The sequence below is a fragment of the Oryctolagus cuniculus genome, chromosome 4 (genome assembly GCF_051225735.1).
Source record: "Oryctolagus cuniculus isolate XC-2025 breed Fujian yellow rabbit chromosome 4, ASM5122573v1, whole genome shotgun sequence".
NCBI classification, from domain to species: Eukaryota; Metazoa; Chordata; class Mammalia; order Lagomorpha; family Leporidae; genus Oryctolagus; species Oryctolagus cuniculus.
In genome coordinates, this window is record NC_142870.1 from 94,076,289 (window position 1) to 94,085,354 (window position 9,066).

Sequence of the window (9,066 nt, forward strand, 5' to 3'; positions counted from 1 at the left end):
CCACCCAGAGCGCCTGCACATTCGCATGCTGGCTGGGGGCGGAGGGAGGTAAAAATCAAGAACGGGGAGAGCGTTCGCAGAACATCTGCTGGGGACTTCAAAGAAAGTGGAGCGAGGGGGTCGCTCAGAGTTCCCCGTGGCGGTGCAATGGATGCAGACAGGCGTATTTCCCCAGGGCCCAGAGGGGCGCCTGGATCGTTTGATCGTTTCCGCGGTACCTGCTTGGTGGGGACGCCGTAGGTCCAGCAGAGGCTCCGGCAGACCTCACACCGCGTCGCGGGCTCGCGAGTCTGCCGGGACGCTGGCAAGCAGGGCAGAATTCCGTGGGGATTTCAGTGCGTGGTGGCGGAGCTGTGGGCCTGGAAGTCCCGGGCCGGGTGTGAGCGCGCGGTGCGCGGCGGTGGCGCGCGCTCTTTAGCATTCCCCCGGCGGAGCCCAGCGCGGCGCTGCCCTAACTGCGCCGGAGGGAGGGGCGCCCGCCGGCTCCAGGGAGGGGAGGGACCTTCTTTCCCCAGCGGGGCACTGGTGGAGGCGGAGTGGGGGTGGGAGTGGGATGCGACGCGGAGGCCCCGAGATCGCCCTTGGACCCGGGCGACGAGGGCGCCGGGGCTGTCATCGGCGCGAGGTGTCGCAGGCGGCCGGGGGAGGGGACCCGTGCTGAGTGGCGTCTTCCACACCCCGCGCCGCATCCTGCACTCTAGGGCTCAGATAAAGCGTAGGAGGCGCTCTGAGCTCCTGCTCAGAAGTCACTTCCTACTCCCGGGGTCAGGGCTGGGGACGGATCCGTGGCCCGTGTCTCCCGGGGTGACCCTCCCACCGCCCTAGCCGATCGCTCTGTCTATTGCAGCGGGAGTCGGGATGGATAGCGCGGGGACGCCGGGGTGGGGGTTTGACCTTCAGAGGCGTGACGTCGCCCTCTACTGGGTCCGCAGGGAGGGCGGGATCGTGCTCGCGGAGCGCCAAAGGAGGAGGGGTCCCGGGAGGCCGACAATCTCGGGAGCGCTCAGTATATGGGCCCCAGGCTAAGGCTCTCCAGGGACGCGCTGAAAATCGGGGTCTCATAAAGTACTCCACTGTCTGCCCTGAGAAACTGTGCCCACATATCCCGACCTGCACGCATCCCCTCTGCTCTCTGCTGCAGTGGGCAGAGGCACATACCCAGGCCACACCCACAGCCTACCTCAGGTTCATTCACTCTCAGTCGGGGAACCCTTCCGGGCGCCGTACTTCCCACAACTGAGAAAAGGGGAGGAATGCAAAGAAAGGAGAAAAGCCACCCTCTTCCCGGAAGGTGCTGCCCCCCATGGCAATCCCACCCTGGCCTGACCCAGCTCACCGTGTCTCATCCCCAGACCCCTGAGGCCCGGAGGTAAGGAGCTGTGGGGCCACAGTTAAGGCAGAGGGAGAAATAGGGCACCTGGAAGAGGGTCTGGCTTTCTTGGGGGCGGGTAAGGAGGCAGAGGGAATGAGGTTTCAGTCTCTTGGTCCTGGTTAATTACTCACTTCCAGGGGTACAAATTACTTCTCCCAAGTTAGTGCTCAAGAAGGGAGGCAGGGGAAGGGGGCTTGTGGTTTGGGGAGGAGCACCTTCCCCTCCCTCCCTTGGTCCACCTGCCTCACTGGGGCGGCCGCACCCCCAGATGACCTATTTCTTGCTCTGTCTATGCTTGAGCTCAGAGAGTGAGAACAGCTAAGTGAGCTGCTTTAAACTGCACTCAGTCCCAGGCCATATCCCCGTCTTCTAGGGTGGCCCCAGGGAGAGGGACCTGGATGGCAGGCCTTGCATCTCAACCTGGGTGGCCAGACACTGGATCAGAATCCGGAAAGCAGGGCGCTGGGGTAGCACGGGAGGAAGGGCTGCAGATGCGTGGTACAGGCAGACCTGGCTTCAAAGCCCAGCCCTTTTGTTTCTGATCTATGACCTTGAGCAGGTTGAACTCTGCCTCGATGCTGTCATCTATGAAAAGGTACAGTCATTCCTTTCTCATGAGATTGTCACCAACGTATAAGCAATTAATATACCTAACGTATGTGTTGGGATCGTGGTGCTCAGAATGTTGACTTTGTGTCAGTACTATGAGGCTTGAATAGAATATAGAAGCAGGAAAATGCATAGCAGTGTGCAGCAGGGACCGAATAAACCAAGGCACTAGAGGAAATCTACTAATCCCATTCAGGTCTCTGGAAGGCAGAGGCTGGGGCTCCCTTGGAAAGGAAGGAGGTGAGGAAATTCAAAGGGCAAAGTAACAGGTCGTGCCCATGGGGATCCTGGGTATTTTGCTGCAGGCTTAGCCCAGACCCAGGAGCAGTTCCTGGGATAAGGCTGCAGAGGCCTGGATGACTTGAAGGGAAAGAGAATGCAGAAGCACATGAAGGGGCAGAGTGCTGGCAGCTCTGCATTTCTCCCCGCAGTGTGCTGGGCCGGGTGTGGGCTGGGGATGAGGCCGCTTGCCCTCCTGTTGTCATTCATTCATTCTTCAAACATCCACTGGACATCTACTGTGTGCTGTGCACTGTGGTGGGCACAGGGGGTACTGTGATAAGCAAGCACAGCGACAGGTGACGCTTCCGACAGGGAACTGCGATGCCACCCAGAGAATTGTGTGTAATGACAAGTTGGAGCAAACGTCACCAAAGCTGAGTGTTGTGGGTCCTGGGCTAGTCTTGGGCAGGGTTGCAGACCCTAACCAACTATCTGATGCCCAGTAGAGGGAGCTGGGACCCCCATTCCCCTCAGGGTCCCTTTAACCCTTTGGCATCTGACCCTGAGCCTGAATCTCCATTCACTCCCACAGTCATTCATTTATTCAACACACCTTCTTGGGCTCTTCCATAAAGCAGTTCCAGTGTGAGGAGGGGTGGGGGGGCTATGGGGGTGAATCAGCTACAGCCTCTACTCCCTGGAGGTATGCAAAGCCCAGATGGGGACACTGATATACAAACCAACTAACCCAGCATGGTAAGAGGAAGTGCTGGAGTTAAGCAAGCACCGGAGCTGGAGCTAGGCTGGGAATTCTGTCCAAGGCTGCATGAGAAGGTGACTCACGGAGCCTTGGAGGAATTAACAAGGAGTGGGGAGAGGAGCTGTGTATAAGCAGGTCCGGGGGCAGGTGAGAGCAGGGCGGGCTAGGCACCCCCGTTCCAACTCAGGGGATGAGAAAGGACCGGGCCATGGACACATGATATTGAGCAAGCCTTCTCTTTCTCGTAATTCATCCCCAGCTGGGGCCACCCACTTCTCACAGCCCAGAGGGCCCCTCTTGGGCATCTGGTCCTAACATTCCTGCAGGCCCACAGTGTTCTTTGGACACACTCTGTGTTGCTATTTCTGCAGCCCTCTCTCTATTCCATCTCTTTCTTGCTACAAGGTACATTTGTCCCCAAGCGTTTCCAAGGACACCACGCGTTCCATCCCTGTTTCTACAGAAGGGCTCAGAGAGGTTCGATGGCTGGCCGAAGGTCATTGGCAGAGCCAAAACCCAAGTCCAGCCTCACTTGTCCAGGATTCTGTGTTCTTGCCACTACACCAGGACCCTGCGGACCCAGCAGTGCTACACATGGATGGCACGCTGGGCTCTTTCCTGGGACGCCAGCTCCCAGAAGCAGGCTCTGCAAGCACACTGAAGGGCTGCTCAGCTCTCCCTTCTCAGAGCTGGAGGGGAGAGGAAGGGGGCGCACTGGGCACTCAGTGCAGAGTGCACTGTCAGAAGTGCAGCCCACGAGTGGAATCTGGGTCTGGCTTGAGGCTGGGGGCACAGAGCAGAAAAGGCAGCTGCGCGGCGCTGTGGCTCTCCCTCCTGCACCTGTTCCTCACTAACTGTCCCCATATCAAGAATGAAAACAGGCTCAGGTGCCTGTGACATCCGTCCAGAGGTGGCTGCCCCAGTGCTGACTCCTGGGGGCCTCTGTACTTTGTCCTGACCTGACAGGGAGGAGAGAAGCAGGAGACAGCTGCCCCTGAACGCTTCTCCCTTCTCATGCCACGGAGCTTGGAGCAGGTACAGGAGATGGCATTTGCCAGAGGGACGCAGGACAGGGTGTGTCCACAGGAGAATAGGGACACTGAGCTGGCTCGCCCCAGATGCCCCTGCCTCCCCCATAGCCACCCCAGCACCGCACCCAGGCAGTGTTCTCCAAACCCGTCTGCTTGAATAGGAACCTGCTCCACCATTGAAGACTCCCCTTCTACCACCGTCTGCTCATGCTCACCTCCCTCTCCTTGCTGAGCCTAAGGGCACAGTCCCACTTCTGGGCCTTGGCTGCTGCCCTGCCTGATCTGTCGGCTCCAGCTTCCTCATCTTGCATAGTCAAGTGCTGTCCTCTCACCTCTGGGGACCCTGCGGCTCTCCTGACAACACTGGGACCCCGGCCTTCACTTAGCCATCTCCCCCAAGGTGGTGAGTTTGACAATCTAAGCTCCCTCCGGTTCTTCCCGTCTGCCTGGTTTTAGAATCTCTGGTCCCCAAGCCCCTGTTTCTGCACAGCCAAGGGCCTTCTTGGGTGCACCTGCCCAATCTGGATTCCTCCAACTCCCATACGTCCCCACCATGGTCTGAGAAATGCTCTTGTGTCGCCGGCTTTCCGTGCAGTTTTCTACCTGAAGCAAGCCCCCCATCGCGCCTTCTTCCATTCTCCGCATCCTTGAAACCAGGGCTTCCCTAGAATGCTTTGCCAGGCACCAAGCCTTGGGCGATGGAGATAAGTGAACCACCTGGAGAAGCCCACAGTCCCATGGAGGAGGAAGACAAGCGAGAGGGCGCCAACCACCTGTTCTGGGTGTCTCTGCTGTGTTTAAGGCTAGTGGCGTCCTGGGAACAATGTTTAGGGCAGGTTAGGATGGACTGGGAGACAAGGGGCAGGTGGCAGGAGAGCAGGGCAGGACACCACCATCCCGGAATAAGGTCCTGGGCGGAGGTGATGGAGGAGGAGGGGCTGCGGAGGTGATAGGGGTGAGGGATCTTGCAAGGATAGATGGCAACATGCTTAGTGACTGGCGGGGAAGGGGAGGAGATAGCCGAGAGCTGAGCCTGGGTGGCTCACTGTGAGGCCTGGCAGCTGGGTGTACCTTGGCATCCCCGAGAGGGCCAGCAAGCGCTGGAGAAGAAACAGTGTGTGTGAAGGAGGGAGTGAGCTAGGCTCGAGCTTCCAAGGAGAGATGCCCAGTGACTGTGGACTCTGTGGATGTGGGGTTCAGGAGGACCGAGCCAGAGGCTTGCAGGAGGCCAGGGTGAAGGGTGGCCAGTGGGCAGGGTGGTTGGGGGAAGGACAGGGGCAGCGGGGTAGGAGGGGTTCTTCCCACCTGCCTGCCTGCTGCTGCCCCACTGCACTGCCTGGAAGGAGCCACCATGTGCCTACAATAATCCATCTTCTCCAGAAGACGTGCCAGGCTGTGGCACAAGCTAGGGGCTCTGCAATGGTTGGATAACAACGTGTTGAGTGCTTCACATGCACCAGGCACCAGCCTACAGGTTTGTACATAGTCATTCATCTCATCTTCAGAACGTCTCTGGGAGCTAGCGACTCTTTCTCTTTCCATTTAACTGATGGGAAAGCTCGGCTGAGGGAAGCTATGTAACTGTTCAAGGCCACAGGACTGGTGCGTGGCAGAACCACCCTTTGAATCCAGGCAGTGAGCTCCAGACCCGATGCTTTTTACTCCCACACTCTTCTGCTTCTCTAATAAAACCTTCGAATAGAACAACAGGTACAATTATCATTAGCAAATGCTTGCTGTGCCAGGCACTGTGCTAAGAACTTTACTAGATTGCTTCGTTTAATATAAATGAGTTAATGGATGGATGTGAGGATGTAGCATCTGGAGGGTGGATGAGTAAAATACGTATGCCTTGATGTACTGTATGAATGGACAAGTAGAGAAATGGATGTATGAATGAACGGGCAGATGAGAAGATACATGGAAGGATGGAGGGAGCGATAGGCAAACAAGCACATGTATGTGTGAATGAAGAACAGCTGGATGACTGGGTGAATAGGCAGGCAAATCGGTACGTGAATGGGTGGGTGGATGGACAAGTAGGATGGTTAAAAGAATAGATAAGGGCCGGCGCCGTGGCTCACTTGGCTAATCCTCCACCTGTGGCGCTGGCACCCCGGGTTCTAGTCCCGGTTGGGGTGCCGGATTCTGTCCCGGTTGCTTCTCTTCCAGTCCAGCTCTCTGCTGTGGCCTGGGAAGGCAGTGGAGGATGGCCCAAGTACTTGGGCCCTGCTCCGGCATAGGGAGACCAGGAGGAAGCACCTGGCTCCTGGCTTTGGATAGGCGCAGCGCACCGGCCATTGTGGCCATTTGGGGGGTGAACCGATGGAAAAGGAAGCCCTCTCTCTCTCTCTCTCTCTCTCTCACTGTTTAACTCTGTCAAAAATAAAAGAATAGATAAGAAGATATATGGGTGAATGAATGAATGCATATATGCATGGACAGATGGACAGATGACTAGGTAGAGGAATGCATGGTTAGTTAGAAGAATAGGTGATGGATGAGTGGCTAGGATGGCTGGAGAGGGCTGGTGTGTGGTGTAGCAGGTTAAAGCATTGCCTGCAATTCTGGCTTCCTATATCAAAGTGCCTGTTTGAGTCCTGGCAGCTCTGCTTCCAATCCAGGTCCCTGCTGATGTGCCCCGGAAAGCAGAGAGTGATGGCCCAAGGACTTGTGCCCCTGCCACCCATGAGGGAAACTCCGAAGAGTTTCAGGCACTTAACTTTTCCAGGCCATTGTGGCCATTTGGGGGAGAGAACCAGCAGAGGGAAGATCTCCCTCTTTCTTTCTTTCTATCTTTTCTCTGTCTCTCTTTTATTGTTGTTGTTGTTCTGCCTTTCAAATAAATAAAGTAAGTCTTTTACAAAAAGGATGGATGGAGGAATGGAAAGATACATGAATATACAAGTATAGATGAGAAAGTAGTTAAGTAGATGAATGGGTGAGTGGGTGGATTAGTAGATAAATGGGTGGGTGAGGGGAAGAATGGATGGATGTGGGATTAAGGTTTGGATAACGGGTGAGAGGAGGAATGAGTGAGTGGATGACAGCTGGATGAAGAGACGGGAGGATGCTAGGTGAATGAATGGCTGTATGGGTGAGTAAGCAGATGGATACATGGTAGCGTGGCTGGATGGTGAGTAGATATTAGATGGTTGGGTGGATAAAAGAATGAACTTCTATATTTAGGGCTATAAAAGAATAAGAAGCCTGGTGAATTAGAGTCCCTACTCTTTCCCCTTTCTTAGTCATTTCTTCCATATTGGGGACATAGAATCTGTCTTTTCCTATCCCTCCCTCCTAAACCACACACAAACTCACATACACAACTCCACACACACTCACACTCACGCACACACTCATTCACTCTCACCCCCCCACTCACACACACACACTCATACACTTGCACAGCCCCCCCCCCCCCCCCCCGCACACGCACACAGCCAGGCACCAAAGCTTGGTTCTCACTCCCCTTGTACAAAGGCAGCCTGGAATTGCTTCCAGCCATGCGGATTCTTTCCTTGCTCTTCTGCCTCCAAGAAAAAGCACCCTCCAAAAACCCAGCTGAGAAAGAAGGCAAGCGGCGATCGTGGGGCCTCCTCCCTCTGTCCCCCGTTTTAGTCTCTTTAAATTTTCCTAATGCCGGAGCCCCAGGACATGAGCAGATGCCAGGCTTGGAAGGTTGTTATTAGAGTGGGAAGCTAACAGATACAACAGGAGGTGTTAGGGGCACGGTGTCCACAGAAGGTGGGGTGTTTGCAGGGGCTGGCAGGCCAGCCAGGGAGGGAAGGGGTTTTAGGACACAACATCCAGGCAGGCTGGAAGGAAGGAAGCCTTGCTGAGAAGGCAGCGTCCTGTTCCGAAGGCGTCCCTAGGACAGGTTGGGGCGATGCCCACCCCAGCTGACCCCAGCCCGCTGGCTGCAGCTGCGGGTGCTCGGTACAGCTTAGCACAGCGGCACTGCGGGATCTTGGCAGTTCGTGTATTCCTTCTGACTCTCCTCATCTGTAAAGTGAACTAATACTTTCCACCTTACATGGTCACTGAGAGAACAAACCAAGATGATGCAACCGAAGTACAGTTGCGTCCAAGAAATAATAAAATGTGTGGATTTCACGGGGGACAGGGAGGTGCGCGAAGGAACCTCTGCTCTGTGTCTGGTTAGGAGGAAATGTAGGTTTGGGCGGATGATGATGTCATGAGTCGAGGGTTCCGGGGCCTCTGGGTACCAGCACAGCTTCATGGGGTCCTCCTGCTTCCTGTTCCCACAGGGTCAGGTGCTTGGAAATGTGTCAAGGCGCAAGCAGGAGGAAGTGGCATCAGGGTGCAGGCGGGGGAGGGAGCTAACCTTGCAGTCCCCCCCCCACCCCCGACCAGCCCCCGGCCCCTCCCTCTCTGGGCCAGGCGCCAGCAGGCAGGGCACCCAGCTCTGTACTAAACAAAAAGGAGCTGCTTGTTGTGGAGGATGAGTCATGGAGACCCCAGAATGGCCCTGGGGGAGGAGGGGAGAGGGTTCCTCCGCCCCCACAGCCGGGCCTCTCGGAGGGAGGGTAGAGGCTGCGCCTCTTTCCTCTCCCCCGCCGACTTCTCTCGCCTCTCTTGTCCCACCTGACTTCCGGCATGTTGACGTGTCTTCGGATGGAAGAACAGAGGCCTGGGAGCTGGCCCCGGGTCCCTTGGGTGTCTGCAGTAATGCGTGGCTGGGGCTTTCTCCTCCTAAACTTGGCAGGTACGGGCCTGGAGCATAGGATGAGTGAACGGAATGAGCACACCTTGTACTAGACGCTCTGTGTAGCTTCATCCCCATAACAACCCTGCAAGGATCACTTTATTACCCCATGCTACAGATGCAGGAACTGAGGCTCAGGGAAGTAGCTTACTCAAGGTCCACATGTCTGGTAAGGGTCAGGGCCTGGATTTGAACATGAAGTGTCTGACCCCTGACCTTAGCGGCACCCCAGAGAGGGGGCCTCTCAGGGGTCTGAGACGGGAGCGGGAGGCGCATGGGACATGCAGAGGACTGGGGTACTGTTCTGTTTGACTTGGTGCCAAGGCTCCTGGCTCCACACACA